General features: G+C 36.4%; 1 pseudogene; it reads left to right on the top strand.

The window, feature by feature from the left end:
* The window catches only part of LOC137838803 (receptor-like protein EIX2), a 69303-nt pseudogene that overhangs the window by 43002 nt on the left and 9816 nt on the right, over window positions 1-16485 (top strand).

Below are 16485 nucleotides of genomic sequence, written 5' to 3'. Positions count from 1 at the left end.
TTATGGCTTTGTTTTTTTAGTTCAAGCATAACATTCGTATCAGCTTTATGATTACCATCTCTATCATTGAGATATATAGGCCATCTTCCAATTTCTCATAAACCAGTTTGTCCTCAGCAACATAATGAGTCTAGCATGGTCCAACAAAAAATATTGACTATATCAAATTAAAATTAACTCATTAAAAAAATCTTATAAGATGAGAACAAGTTAAGTATGAGAAGTTTTCTAACATGGTGTCTAACAATGTATAAAAGAATTAGAAAGCAAAGAAATATGGAATCATTGTTGTCCACTGATTTCTTAAGGAATTAACTTTATGTGAAATCCCTCCAACTATTTTAAATTTGAGCTTTCTTAATATGCTAGACTTGTCTCATAATCATATGAAGGGAAAAATTCCATGAGGAACTCAATTGCAAACCTTTAATGCCTCCAACTTTATTGGCAATAATCTATGCGATCCACTACCACCCATCAATTGCAACACCAATGCAAAAGTTGCTAATTTTGGACACAATGAAAAAGATAGTGATAAGCACAGACTGAAGTGGTTTCTATGAGTATGACATGTGATTTTGTTGCTGAATTTTAGACTTTAATCGATCCTTTGTTTGTAGATCATCACATTATGCCTATTTTCATTTCCTTGATCGTGTGTGGTTCGAACTTCAATATTTTTTTATGCTAGTATAATATCTACAATGATGAAAAATAAAATTATCATATAACATGAAAGTCAATTGCCTAGTTGATCAAATTTTCAAATATTTTTTAATTGTCACTATCAAATAGAAATCAATTTTAGAGACAAAAAATAATTAGTTATTATTAAGTAAATTATATACTGTTTTACAAACTAAAAGAATTATTGGTATTTAAATTAAATTTTATTATTGATAAATAGTTTCTAAATTGATTTCTAATTAGTTACCAAAGTTTTACCTACCAACTTTAGAATCTAAATAATTAATAGTTAAAACCTTGATAGCTAATTAGATACCAATTTAGAAATTATTTATTAATAATAAAAATTAATTTAGATACCAATAATTATTTTAGTGTCTAAAATAGTATCTAATTTAGTCAATATAGTAACTAATTATTTTTATATCTAAAATTGATTTTTATTGAATGATTTTTTTAGTGTTTGATTTATTTTCAAATATAAGAGCGTTATTTAAATTGTTAGTGGATGTTAAGCTAAAGAATGTGCATGTTGTGTTGGTTATTCAGATTTTATTATTATTAATTCTGATTTTATTACCCTTAAACTATTTTACCGTTATATTGCATTAATAGTTAGTTTACAGACCTGTTAGTATTCTTATTTTATAGTTTCCAGTAATTGTAATTTTATTATATATATGATTGAGTAAATCAAAATGAATAAGATAAGTTTTGCAATTTTGTGCAGTTACGTTCAATCAGTTGCTACAACCTTTTGCCTTCTCTTATTTCCTTCCATTAGTTCCTACAATTGGTATCAAGAGTTAGTTTGTTATCATGAACTCTACCCAATTATCAGTCTCTATCCTTAATGGAAAAAATTACAATCGGTGGTGTGTGCAAATGAGAGTTTTGTTTGATTATCATGAGTTATGGGATGTCGTTGAGAGTGGAGTGTCTGCATTAGGTGATAATGCAATTGAGGCGCAACGAGTAGCGCATCGTGATCAGAAGAAGAAGGACAATAAGGCTTTGTATCTCATTCATCAAGGGATGAATGACAAGACGTTTGAGCAGATAGAAGGAGCAACAACTGCTAGTGAGGCTTGGATCATTTTGTCAACCAATTATAAAGGTGATGACAAAATCAAGAGGGTGCGTCTTCAAACCCTAAGACGCCAATATGAATTGCTGTAGATGGAAACCACAGAGACTATTGATGTCTATATAAATAAAGTTATTGTCTTGACAAATCAGATGAAGACCAATGGTGAAACACATTCGGAGAAGGCAAAGGTGGAGAAGATTTTGAAATCTTTAACTCCCAGATTTGAACATGTTGTTGCCACAATTGAAGAGGCCAATGACATTTCAAAAATGACAATAAGATTATTGTCTGGTTCTCTACGAGCGCATGAGCAGCGGATGAATGACAATAAGATTGAAAAACCAATTGATCAGGCTTTACAAGCACAAGTCTCAATTGGTAGCTCCTATCGTGAACATGGTAGCTATTTCAGCAAAGGTCGTGGTGGCCAAAATCATGGAGGCGCTTGGCGCGGGGAACATGGTCGCGGAGGACGAGGAGGCATTTATAATAAATCAAATGTTGAGTGTTATAATTGTCATAAACGTGGCCATTATGCAAATGAGTGCAGATCAAAAAGTGATAATCATGCTGTCAATTGTGCTCAAGAAGAAAGTAATCACGAACAAGATGAAGAGGATCATGCAGTACTAATGGCAGCCACATCAAATGAAACTCCAAACAATCAGACTTGGTATTTGGATACAGGTTGTACAAATCACATGTGTGGTAAGAAGGAGTTGTTTGCAGATTTGGATGACTCATTTCGCACAAAAGTGAAATTCGGTGATGGCAGGTTCGTTCCGGTGACTGGAAAAGGGCGAATTCTTATCACATTGAAGAATGGTGATCACAGGTACATCTATGATGTTTTCTATGTACCTGATATGAAAAGTAATTTGTTGAGTATGGGGCAGCTAGCCGAGAAGGGTTATGTGATGCACATAGTTGAAAATAAATTATCAATTTTTGATAAAAAAAAAAGGTAGTTTGATTCTTAAATCCTTTTTATCAAAAAATCGCATATTTCCAGTAGATATTCATATGGGTGATTTCAAGTGCTTGAATATAATAGTGAATAATGAATCGTGGTTATGGCATTTACGCTTTGGGAAATTAAATTTCCAGAGTTTGGAAAATCTTTCCAAAAGAAATTTAGTGAATGGTTTACCCCCATATTCATCACCCTGATCAATTGTGTGAGGCTTGCATTTTTGGAAAGAATCACAGGATACCATTTGTTAAGGAGTCTTGGCGTGCAAAATTTTCTTTGGAGCTTGTTCATACAGATGTTTGTGGCCCGATGAACATATCATCAGTTGGAGGTAATAAGTATTTTTTAACCTTTATTGATGATTTTTCAAGGAAAACCTGGATTTATGTATTGAAGAGCAAGGATGAGGTATTCCACTGCTTTAAAATATTTAAAGCATTTGTTGAAAGAGAGAGTGGCAGACAAATTAAGATGGTGCGTAGTGATGGAGGAGGTGAGTACAAGTCTAATGAATTCAAGAGGCACTGTGAAGAACTTGGGTTGCAACATGACATTACTTTCCCCTACACACCTCAACACAACAGAGTTGCTGAGAGAAAGAATAGAACAATCATGGACATGGCGAGGAGCATGCTTAAAGCGAAAGGTATGCCAAATTATTTTTGGGCTGAGGCCGTAACATGTGCGGTATATTTGATAAACAGATCACCCACTCGGAGTGTTCCTAACACAACTCCGATTGAGGTATGGAGCGGAATCAAACCCAATGTGCAACACTTGAAAGTATTTGGGTCCATTACTTATGCCCATGTCCCTAAGACAACAAGATCAAAGTTTGATGATAAGGCAGTGAAAACCATTTTCATTGGTTATAAAAATGGAGGATACAAACTGTATAATCCAATGACAAAGAAGGTGATTATTAGTCGTGATGTTACATTTGCCGAAGATGAGGAATGGCAATGGAATGCAGCAGCTGAAATAGATTCGAAAAAATGATATATTTATGTTTTGAACGATGATATGGAAGATGGAGTCACTCTTGAAGCACCTGCAGTTCAACCTGAAGATGCAGTTCAACCTGAAGTTGTAATTCAACCTGAAGTTGCAACTCCAATTGCAACTATGATGGAGCGACCAAGAAGGCAGCAGCGACAACCTGTACATCTTCAAGATTGTGAAGTAAATCTTGATTATGAAGTTGATGACAATGGAGATTTGGTTCACTTTGCTTTTCTTGCAGAATCAAAACCTGTGAGACTTGCTGATGCCATTCAACACCCCAAATGGCAAAAGGATATAAATGAAGAATTGATGGCGATTGAAAAAAACAATATCATAACTCAATTTGGAAATGTTGTTCCAAATCAGAATTAAGGGAGGATGTTGGTTATTCAGATTTTATTATTATTAATTCTGATTTTATTACCCTTAAACTATTTTACCGTTATATTGCATTAATAGTTAGTTTACAGGCCTGTTAGTATTCTTATTTTATAGCTTCCAGTAATTGTAATTTTATTATATATATGATTGAGTAAATCAAAATGAATAAGATAAGTTTTGCAATTTTGTGCAGTTACGTTCAATCAGTTGCTACAACCTTTTGCCTTCTCTTATTTCCTTCCATTAGTTCCTACATGTTGAACTTATTATAGATCAATTCTAGATAACTTTGTCACTGAAGTAAGATTAAGAAATTATAATCTATTGTTAGAAAAACTATTGGGTATTAATTTAATTTGAACCACATAGAACTCTTGTTGAAAGGACTTGAAGTCAGATATTTAGTTAGTTGCTTGGCTTTTAGATACAGAGAGGCATTCATATTCAAATTTATAAATGGTACAGAATACTACTTTCTTTCTCTGTGGCGATCACTTGTGAACATTTAGTTTTGGATGCAGCATTTTTAACTTTATGTCTCCGTTTCTTAAATTTAATTCAATTTATTTTAACATTTTTTACATATAAACAAGACAAAATGAGACTCTGGTATAAAGAGCAAAAGAACAGGTTAGAAAGAAGAGGAAAAAATAGAAGAGCACAAGGGACAAACAAATATTACTAGGTAAAATAGAAAAAACGAAAACACAATAGACAAGTGTCTTCTGATTTCTTTTGAGTTTTTATAAAACTTTAATCTCTATTTTATTTAATTTGTTCACTTTTGAGAAAAATGTCAATTGTGTTTCAACTTGGACATTAGAATTATGAAAAGTATGAATTTTCATGCAGGGTAGTCTTCAATTTTTCACAAGAATTCAAGCATTCCAATATCACTCTTAATAACATCATTTCAAATGTTTTTCTAGATTTTATACAACTCGATTCAACCAACAACATTACTACATCAGTTACACATTGACTTTCGAAAGTAGTAGGGGTTTTCACATTGGAGATTTTCTGCGTGTCTGCAACTTTTTAAGTTCACCTCTCCTTGTTTTTGTAATATTTTTTTCTTAAATTGGCCATTTTCGGAATCAGTGTCTAGAACGTATTGAATACATTCCAAATTGTTATAATTTGACTATTTTCCCTCCTTATTGTTATTGTAGTTTTAACCGCTTGTTTCAGTGTTGCTCGGATCAAGGATATGTTCTTTAGAGTCACTCATTAAACAGGCATAATTGTTTCACATGTACTGCTAGTTTGAGTTTTCAGAGTTTCATGTGAACGTTTTGCATAAAAAAAGACTAAGTGGAATGGTGCAACGAGTCCTATTTCAACATGATCCCAAACTATTCAAGCAATTTGGTTTCAAGAAAGGAATTTGATTTAGTAAATGGGTTTCCCAAGCTACTTCAATAAGCACATGCTGTAGGTGAGAGTGGAAAAATACAAGAAGAAAGGAATTGTCAAAGTTTGCCTTCCACAAGACAACTGATGTGCATTTTAAAGAAAGTGGAAACTGCTTTGATAAGCTTTTAACACATGTGAACCATTTGAAGGTAAGAAAAAGGTGAAAAATATTCTCTTATCTTTATCAAATTAAATATGAACTAGATTAACCAATTTTTGTATGCTCGGTTTCACACTAGTTAAAAACACATACTTTTCTGTCAATTGATTTATGAATTAAAAGAATTCAATTTTTATCAGTTGAATTTTATTCGGACAGCTTCATTCAGTTCCTTGTTTTTTTTATAAGCAAATATCAGCTGATCAAGTAATTTTTCTAGGGTGCCAAGAAAATGTACCTTTACACTTAGTGAATATAGTCAAAACAGGAGATATTGAGTATAGTTTGTTAGAGAGCCTAGGCATGCCATCCTAATTTCATGATTGATTTGTAAATCTGTACTAAAACTTGCTCATAGTGATCATGAGAATTAAATTTAATTAATACATCAAACAAACATACAATACAATTTTCTTTTATCTAGACCAGTTGTTTTCCTGTAACTTTCATACAATATATTTTATAAATTTCTTACAATTTAATTCCTAAAATTTTAAACAATTTAACACTACAAGACAATCATGAAATAGAAACCAATTTTTAGATACCAAAATAATTAGTTACAATAGGAACTAAAATAGAAACCATTTTAGAAACTAAGAAAAAAATTGGTTTCTAAATTAGTTTATATTATTTTCTATTATTGTTAAATAGTTTCTAAATTGGTATCTAATTAGTAACTAAGGTTTTAACTACCAATTATTTAGTTTCTAAATTTGGTAGCAAAAACCTTGGTTGCTAATTAGATACCAATTTAGAAACTATTTAACAATAATAGAAAATAATAAAAACAAATTTAGAAAATAAATTTCTTTTTAGTTTCTAAAATAGTCTCTAATTTAGTTACTATTGCAACTAATTATTTTGGTTTCTCCAAATTGGTTTCTATTTCATGATTTTTCTTGTAGTGTAATGACTAAATAGTTTATCACTCCTAAGACTAATAATTAATTAGTCCTTGTATTTTTTATACTTTTCATAAAAGTACAAATTACAATTTTAAACACTCATAAATTTACTCCTATATATAGAAAATATTAATTTCAATGGTATAATTATAAGCTTACAAAACTAAATAGCGCATTATTTAAAAATTAAATTTCAATATCAACCATTGATTATCAACAACAATCTAGTGAAAAGATATTTGTGCATTATCATGATTGAAATCTGTAAAAAACAAGCACAGTTTGAATTTTAATAATAAAATGAAGATATAACGCACTAACATAATGTTTGTTCATAAAATGATGCTCCAATATAACTGAATATGGATCAACAAAATGCAAGGATACCACAATAAAGGTTAAGAAGTTGTTGAAGAGGAAGAAATTGTTATCTCATTTGCACACCGCAACTTCTATGGAGAAGAAGCACTATTTAACATTTAAATTAAATTTTAAATCAAATATCATTGGTCCCACGTAAAACTTTTAAATTTACACCGCAACGTCTAAAATATTTTACACTTTTTTGTTGGTCTCTATTATTTTTTATGTAAAAAATTGTAAAATTTAACTTTAAACTTATAAATTAAAGTAGACAATAAAAAATTTATCTCGGTTATTTGGAATCTGTAACACCCTATAATTTACATATAACTATTACAATAAAAGTTCTATTAGTTTCTATACAAACTTGGAGTTTTTCAAAACATTCCTAATACATGATTAGAATTTATAGAAATAAAAATATTTAAATATTCATAGCTCAAAATAAAACTTTGAAACCTCTAAGGCTCTCCTGCACCTGTATGGTCATCTGCTCGTGTACATAGTACAGTCATCGCAATTCAAACACAGCAAGAAAAGCAAGGGTAAGCTAATAAAAAGAAATTTCATATCTTATCTAATTTTTGCAAAAGGAACCAATCAAACAAATCATTTATAAATATTTCTTTAACTGTTGTCATATAAAATTTCATTATCAATTTCATCATTCATATAGACCACACATGGATCTATTTTCAATCACAATCATTGGATTTCATTTCAATCCCACTTCATCTTCTGGAAGACTCATTAAGTATGCCCCTACCAGAGACTAACACCTGACCCAAATATTACCAACGAATCCAATAGAAAGGATCAGGGTAAGTTCAAACATCCAATACCGAGTGCCTACAGTGGGACCCGGTGTGTATGAACTCCCTCTCGGCTTCTCACCACCTGATATCTTAGTCTACATGACTTAGATAATCAGTGAAGCCAGAGGATCTCTGTTAAACATAGGCTTTTCATACTTAATGTACCATCAAATAACAACTCATACATTATCCCAAATGTATGACATCAATTTCATACAATATCATTCAAAACGCAATCCACAATATTCAAAATCTTATTTAACAGAAAAAAACAACTCTTAAATATTAAACCATCAAAATCTAATATTTTTACTAGTTTAAATAATATATAAACAAACAACACAATATATAAACACACAACATCCCTGCAAGAGAAATTGAATATTGGGACCATGTCCCATTCACATTCAGATCTTCTATCCTAGGGTGCTATTAAAAATTAAATTTAGCTTCCCTTACCTCAATTGCTTGCTTTCCAAACAACTTCTAGAATTTTATTTCCCACAGTCTGGATAAGCTTCAAGATTTACGGGCCTAAAGCAAGTTATCCAAACAAAACAAAAATTCAGTATATAGTAGAATAAGTTGAGAGGATTAAACTTCTCAACTGACCCCACCAAGATTGATGACTAAATCCTAAGGAAAAATTGAGAACAAAGGATATTTAGAGTAAAAATGAACTTACTCTGTTTAAAAATCTGATCGGGTAGAAATGTTCCTTAACTCGCCAGCTACAATGTGGTCCGATCAAATTCTAAAATAGATGAAGATTAGGAGAGAAAATTAAGAGAGAAGGGAGAGAAGAGAATATGAGAGAGAGATAAAAGAAAAAGAAAAATGAAAGGCATTGTGGCGGGGGGTCGTGGCTCTGCTTGTTTATCATTTTACGTAGTTACATTATCTCCAACTACAAAAAATTTTGTCCTCGAAAATGAACTTACCAAGAAAGAGATTAGGGTATGATGCTTGTATCTTCTCTTCAATTTCCCAAGTGGAGTCTCCAGATATGAGATTCCACAAAACTTTCACCGTGGGAATACTTCTTCCACGAAGTTGTTTCACTTGTGAATCTAAAATTTTGATTGGCTTCACTTCAAATGACATATTTTCTTTCACCTGGATTGAATCAGACTCTAGAATGTGACTGGGATCAGGTACGTACTTTCTTAGCTGAGATACATGAAAATATTGTGAATGTTAGCTAAAGGAAGAGGCAAAGCAATTTCATAAGCCACGTGGCCTATTCTTCGGAGAATTTGGTAAGGTCCTATGAACTTAGGTGTCAATTTCTTGGATTTGAGTGCTCTTCCTACACCAGTGAACGGTGTAACTCTCAAAAAGACATGCTCACCCGCAGAGAATTCTAAAGGTCTTCTTCTTTGATCTGCATACGACTTTTGCCTGTTGAGAGATGTTTTCAATCTTTCTTGAATCAGTTTGACTTTCTCATTGGTTTATTGTATTAATTCTGGTCCAATTAACACACTCTCACCATCCTGAAACCAACACAGAGGTGTCCTACACTTTCTTCTATACAATGCCTCGAAAGGAGCCATTCCTATGCTAGCTTGGTAACTGTTATTGTAAGTGAACTCAACCAAAGGTAGAATTTCATCCCAACTGCCCAAATGATCTAACACACAAGTCCTAAGCAAATCCTCTAAGAACTAGATAGTTCTCTCTGATTGTCCATCAGTCTGAGGATGATATGCTGAACTAAGTCTGAGTTTAGTGCCCAAGGCTTCTTGAAGTGTTTTCCAGAATCTGGAGGTGAATCTAGGATCTCTATCAGAAATTATGCTGGAGGGTACACCATGCAATCTGACTATTTCATCTATGTAAATATGGGCGAACTTTCGCATACAGATTCTCAAATCTATAGGTAGGAAGTGTGTCGTCTTTGTCAACTTGTCCACTATGACTCAAACAGAGTCATGCTTCCTCAAAGTACGTGGTAAGTGGGTAACAAAATCCATTGAGATACTATCCCACTTCCACAATGGAATGTCTAACTAAGTTAACATGCCTCCAGGTCATTGATGCTCAATCTTTGATTTCTGAAAAGTCAAGCAAGCAGCTACAAAGTTAGCTACATCATTCTTCATGCCATGCCACCAATAATACTTCTTGAAATCTTGATACATCTTGGTCATTCCTGGATATAAACTGAGTTTGCTTTTATGACCTTCAGATAACACTGTTTGCTTTAGTTCATTGTCCTCTGGTATGCATATTCTATTTTTGAATCTCAAAATACCATCCATTCTTAAAGATAAGTCTTTAGCTTTGTCAGTATTTAATAAGCCCATGAAGTTCTTTAATTTTGAATCTTCCAACTGCTTCTCCTTCACCTTCTCCAGAAATTCATTAGTTATAACAAGTGTATTACAACTAATGCAATTTGAAGACATGGAGACCTCCAAATTCATACTCCTGAAATCTTTAATCAATGTTAACTCTCTAATCATAAGCGACGACATTTGTATCTTTTTACGACTCAACGCATTTGCAACAACATTTGCCTTCCCAGGATGGTATATTAGCTGGAAATCATAGTCCTTTAAAAATTCGATCCACCTCCTCTGCCTCATATTAAGCTCCTTCTGATCAAACAAATACCTCAAGCTTTTATGATCACTAAACACATCAAAACTAACTCCATAAAGAAAATGTCTCCATATTTTTAAAGCAAAGACAATTACTTCCAATTCTAGATCATGAGTTGGATAGTTTCTTTCATGCACCTTTAACTGACGCGAAGCGTAGGCAACAACTTTCTTATTCTGCATCAGAACACAACCCAATCCTTGATAGGAAGCATCACAAAAAACTTCAAAAGACTGATTGGTATCAGGGATTGTTAATACAGGAGCATTAGTCAACCTTCTTTTCAACTCTTCAAAGCTTCTCTCACATTGTTCAGTCCATGCAAAAGGATGATCCTTTCTGGTCAATTGGGTTAAAGGAGCCACTATTTTATAAAAGCCTTCTATAAATCTCCTATAATATCATGCTAACCCCACAAAGCTTCTAATGTTTGTAACAGTTTTAGGACGCTTCCACTGAAGTACAACCTCCACTTTAGAATAATCTACTGATATTCTTTGTGCAGAGATGACATGTCCTAAAAATTGTATTTCTGACATCCAGAAGTCACATTTTGAAAGTTTAGCATATAACTGTTTTTCTCTCAAAATGTTCAGGACGGTTCTAAGATGTTCTGCATGTTCTTCCCTTGTACGAGAATAGGTCAAGATATCATCTATGAACACTACCAAAAACTTATCAAGAAAAGGTCTGAATATCCGATTCATATAATCCATGAAAATAGCTGGAGCATTAGTCACACCAAATGGCATAACCAGAAATTCATAGTGACCATACCTTGATCTAAAAGCAATCTTCTGAACATCTTCCGCTTTCACTAAAATTTGGTGATAACCTAAGCGCAGATCTATCTTAGAAAAGACAACTTCCCCATGCAACTGATCCATCAGGTCATCAATTCTAGGAAGAGGATATTTATTCTTGTTAACTTGTTTAATTGTCTATAATCTATGCATAGACGTGACGAACCATCCTTCTTCTTCACTAATAGCACTGGAGCTCCCCATGGAGAAACACTAGGTTGAATGAATTGCTTCTCCAATAAGTCTTCTAGTTGTTTCTTCAATTCGCTAACTCTACTGGTGCCATTCGGTATGGAGAAATTGACACAGGGCCTGCTCCAGGAATCAAGTCTATTGCACACTCTATCTCTCTTTTAGGTGGAAGTCCAGGAATCTCATCAGGAAATACATCCATAAACTCCTGAACTACAAACATATCTTTTTTTACTTTATCAGTAACTATAGAACATGCCAAGAGCATAAAACATTTTGCACCTTCTTGTATCTCTCAAACTAATGAGCTAAGATAACCTGCATTCCTTCTAATCCAGGGAAAATTAACTTCTTTTGAACATAATCTATAAGGATATGATTGAGGTAAATAAGTCATACAAAGGGAAGGAGGCCTGGGTGGAGAAGGGGGAGAACAAATCTTTTGCTGATGCAGTTAGAGGACAGGAAAGGTGGGCATGGAAGGGACCAGTCATTACCGTAAAGCAACAGTCATTGCCGTGGATGGAGGGAAGTGTGGTAGGGCGCTTCAATGCTGACATGGATTTTGAACAGTTAGGAGAAGAATTCGTTAGAGGAGGTATGAGCATGGTCAGAGTAAGAGCGATGGGGGATAACCTTGCTCTTTTAACATCAAGAGGTGGGGAAAAGATGGAGGAGATTATAAACTTAAACAGAGAATGGTTTGATAGTGTTTTTATCAACATGCAGTCGTGGTCAGCATCGTTCACAGTGAGTCATAGAGTGGTTTGGGTAAGGTGTCTTGGTCTGCTAATAACCTTATGGAACAGAGAGTGCTTCGCTAGAGTGGTTGGAGACTTAGCTACGATGATTGATATTGATGATGCCACGTTGATGTGGGAAAATCTAGAGTTCGCACGTCTGAAAGTGAGAATTGAGAATAATCGGTTCATAAGGGTGGCAAGGAAGTATAGGATCAATGATCAAAATATAAGTGTTTTTATTGAGGAGGAACACCCAGTGGTGTTAGAAGGCCAGTGCAAAGACTCACATCGTAATTATGATTCTTCAGACAGTATCACCTCAACCGAAACCTACGTGGAGGAATCGGCTTTCTCGGTGAAAAGCAACGAGGAAGGGGAGTCGGAAGGACTATAGTACGGAGTCAGACGAAGGGGAAGGTGGTCAGAGGTGGAGAAGAGGACGAAGGTCAGGCGCAACGATTGAATGTCCGTTTAGGGGAGCTCTCTGCAGGGTTCTGTTCGTGTCAGGAAAAAGGTGGCAATCCTTTCACTGACGAGGAAAGTCAAAGGCAAAAGTTATTTGAGGAACCTGACTTTGGCAACGCTGCTGTCCAGGCCTGCAAGCGTTCTCTTTGTAGCTTTTCTGTGCATGCTGAGTTGGCCAGATTAGTGGTGGATGTTGAAAGTATGTATAACCAACACATGTACGTGCTAGGTTTGGGCCAGGGTAGAAAGGAAGCCCAAGAAGAAGTATTGCAGACGGGTATGGGAGTGGGCTATCCCGGGTCAAGGCCTGGTAATTCTCTGTCGGACCATGGATCCGAGTTGGAGACGAGATGTCGAATTGGAGGAAGACAGGGGGGAGCATGAGGAGAGGAAACGAATGCTTCGCAAGAACAGTGGAACAATAAGAACGTTGTGAAGGAAGGTAGCAGTAACATATATTTGGAGTTGGAGAGTGCGCAGAAGAAGAAACCGATGGAGCACGAAGGGGCACAAGCTGGCAACGTCTCTTGCGAAACCCAGGACGATGTTCTTGGGATCGGAACTCACCGCAGAAGAGGAGGGTTGCTGTCGGGGGGTGGAGAAGGTGGTGGGCTTGAGGAAAGGGGAGTCACAACCACACAGCGTCGGCGGAAAATCAAAGGCCTTGTTGATCTGGAAGGCACCAAGTCACACCCAAGGCGATCTGTTAGAATCAGAAACAAATGCCCGCAGAATGCTCTATCCTTTCTTTCTAGACAAGGTATGCCCACAGTCTCTCTTTCTGATGGAGATATTGATAACTGCAACCTAAGGCTGCGTGAGCCTGTTTCACCAGAGGAACCGATTAAGCTGTGGGACATTAGTAGGAAAGTTGGAATAAGGTGTCGTAAGGACGAACAGGAGGTTATCCAGGAGTTCTCGAGTCTGGAGGAAAGGGATTTGAAGACCATGAGTTGTGTAGAGGAAGGGAAGAAGGGAGGTCTTTTATGATTATTGTCAGCTTAAATATAAGAGGTCTGGGGGTGGTACCGAGTCAAGGTACATGAGGCATTTAATAGGAAGGGAGGAGGCGGACTTTGTTTGTATACAAGAAACAAAGGCTAAGGACATCTCGGATGCTAGGTGCTTTGCTTTGTGGGGTGATAATAATGTCGGCTGGGTACACAATAAAGGGGAGGAGGGGAGTGGAAGCCTTTTGTCCATGTGGCACAAAGAAGGTTTTAGTTATGAATACCACTTGATGGGGAAAGGTTTTATTGTGGTTGTTGGTCAACATGTAAAATCGTCTGTTAGGTGTGTTGTGGCCAACGTTTACTCTCCTTGTGCATTGAATGCAAAGAAGACTCTATGGGAGGAGCTCTCTAATGTTAAAACGGCGTCACAGGAATCAATCTGGTGTTGTTGTGGTGACTTCAATGCTGTGAGAAGCAGATCTGAGAGGAAAGGAGTCAGGGGTAGGAATGATAAGGTAAGAGAGATATCTGGTTTTAACAGCTTCATTGATCACATGTCCTTGTTAGACTTACCATTGGTTGGCAAGAATTATACGTGGTTTAGACCGGATGGAACAGCTAAAAGTAGAATTGATAGAGGGTTAGTCACGGAAGAATGGCTATTGAAGTGGCTCATGTGCAAACAGTATGTCCTTCGAAGGGAAGTATCTGATCATTGTGCTTTGGTGATAAAATCTGTGGAGAAGGATTGGGGTCCTAAACCCTTTAGATCGATTGACGCTTGGTTTATGGAGAGGGGGTTTAACATCATGGTCAAGGATAAATGGAAATCCTTCCCAGTCCAAGGGAACGAAATAGTCAATTTTAAGGAGAAATTGAAACTCCTTAAGTCAGAGCTGAAAGTGTGGAACAAAGAGGTGTTTGGTAACCTCCATTCTGCGAAGAGGAGGATTCTACAGGAGCTGGAGGAGCTAGACAACAGAGATTGTATCGGGGGTCTGGAGGAAAGTGAAAGGCTTAACAGAATGGCGTTGACAAGTCGATTGGTAGAAAATGACAAAAAACTCGAATCCCTCATGTGCCAAAAGGCTAGAGTAAGTTGGTTCAAGAGTGGTGATTCCTGTACTAGGTTCTTTCACTCATCTCTGAGGTGGAGAAGACTCAGGAATGAAGTGAAGGGTGTTCAGGTCGGGGACAGATGGTGTAAGGAACCAGGTACTGTCCGGTTGGAGGCGAAAAAGCTGTTTGAAGCTAGGTTCAATGCAACGAAAGATCTAGGGGTGAGGTTGGATGAGGTGGAGTTTAAGACTCTAACTTTGAGAGAAAATGAGGGGCTTGTAGCTGGTTTCACAGAAAAAGAGGTTAAAGATGCAGTGTGGCAATGTGAAGGGTCTAAGAGCCCTGGTCCAAATGGGTTCAACTTCAATTTTATCCGGAAAAGCTGGGACTTTGTTAAAGCAGATTTAATGGAAGCAATGGCTTTGTTTCATGCGACTGGAGACATCCCGAAGGGTTGTAATGCTTCATTTATTGCGCTTATCCCGAAGGTGAGGGACCCCACCAAGCTGGAGCAGTATAGACCCATTTCCTTGGTTGGTGTCATTTATAAAATCATTACTAAGGTGTTGGTTAGGAGATTGAAGAAGGTCCTGCCTGCAATCATAGATGAAAGCCAATCAGCTTTCCTAAAGGGTAGAGGAATCTTGGATAGCGTCCTTATGGCAAATGAAGTGGTGGAGGATCTCAGGAAAAAGGGGAGAAGTGGTATCTGCCTAAAAGTGGACTTTGAGAAGGCTTACGACTCGGTTCGATGGGATTTCCTGTATGATATGTTACACAAACTGGGTTTCCACTCTGTATGGATCTTGTGGATCAAAGGTTGCTTGGAATCAGCTACTGTGTCAGTTTTAGTTAATGGGAGTCCTACGGAGGAGTTTAAGCCTTCTAGAGGGTTGCGGCAGGGCGACCCCCTAGCACCTTTTTTGTTCATTGTGGTTGCTGAAGGACTTGCTGGGCTAGTAAGACAAGCTTTGAAGGTTAATATGCTGACGGGCCTTAAGATAGGAAGGCATGAGGTGGAGATGTGTATTCTACAGTTTGCGGACGATACTCTTTTTCTCTATGAGGATACCTTTGGGAATGTGTTAACCCTGAAGGCCATCCTGAGGGGCTTTGAGTTAGCCTCAGGATTGAAGATCAACTTCCATAAATCAAGGTTAGCAGGCATCAATGTACAAAGCAGTACTATAGGGTGTTTCACCAAGACGTTGAACTGTATCCAGATGGAGGTGCCTTTCAAGTATCTAGGACTGGAAGTGGGAGGGAATCCAAGAAAGAAACAATTTTGGGATCCAGTTATAACCAAACTGAAAGCAAAGCTCAGTGTTTGGAAGGGGAGGTTTCTATCTATGGCAGGGAGGATCTGCTTAATCAATTCTATTCTAACTGCTATTCCCTTGTATTATATCTCCCTGTTTAGAGTACCGACCTCGGTGTGTAAAAGGATTATCAGTATTCAAACAAGATTCTTGTGGGGTTGGGGGAAACTAACTAAGCCAATTGCTTGGATTAGCTGGAAAGATGTATGCAAACCAAACGAGGAGGGAGGGCTGGGGTGTAGGGATATAAATTTGTTTAATAAAGCTCTTTTAGCGAAATGGAGATGGCGGTGTCTTTCGGAAGAGAATGGAAGATGGAAGAAGTTGTTGGACTCCAAATACAGTTTGGGAGTAGAAAGCAGTCTTACACCTGTCAAATATCAATCTTGGTGGTGGAGAGACCTCTCTAAGATGTAAGGAGGGAGGAGGTAAAGGGTGGTTTCAGGAAGAGTTGGGCTGGGAAATAGGTTGTGGTGACAAAGCAAAGTTCTGGGAGGATGTATGGATTGGAAGTGTGGATCTCAAATCTTTGTTCCCACGTCTATA

This window comes from Phaseolus vulgaris, chromosome 4 (genome assembly GCF_000499845.2).
Source record: "Phaseolus vulgaris cultivar G19833 chromosome 4, P. vulgaris v2.0, whole genome shotgun sequence".
In the NCBI taxonomy this organism is placed as follows: domain Eukaryota; kingdom Viridiplantae; phylum Streptophyta; class Magnoliopsida; order Fabales; family Fabaceae; genus Phaseolus; species Phaseolus vulgaris.
This window is presented reverse-complemented; position numbering and strand designations above follow the sequence as displayed.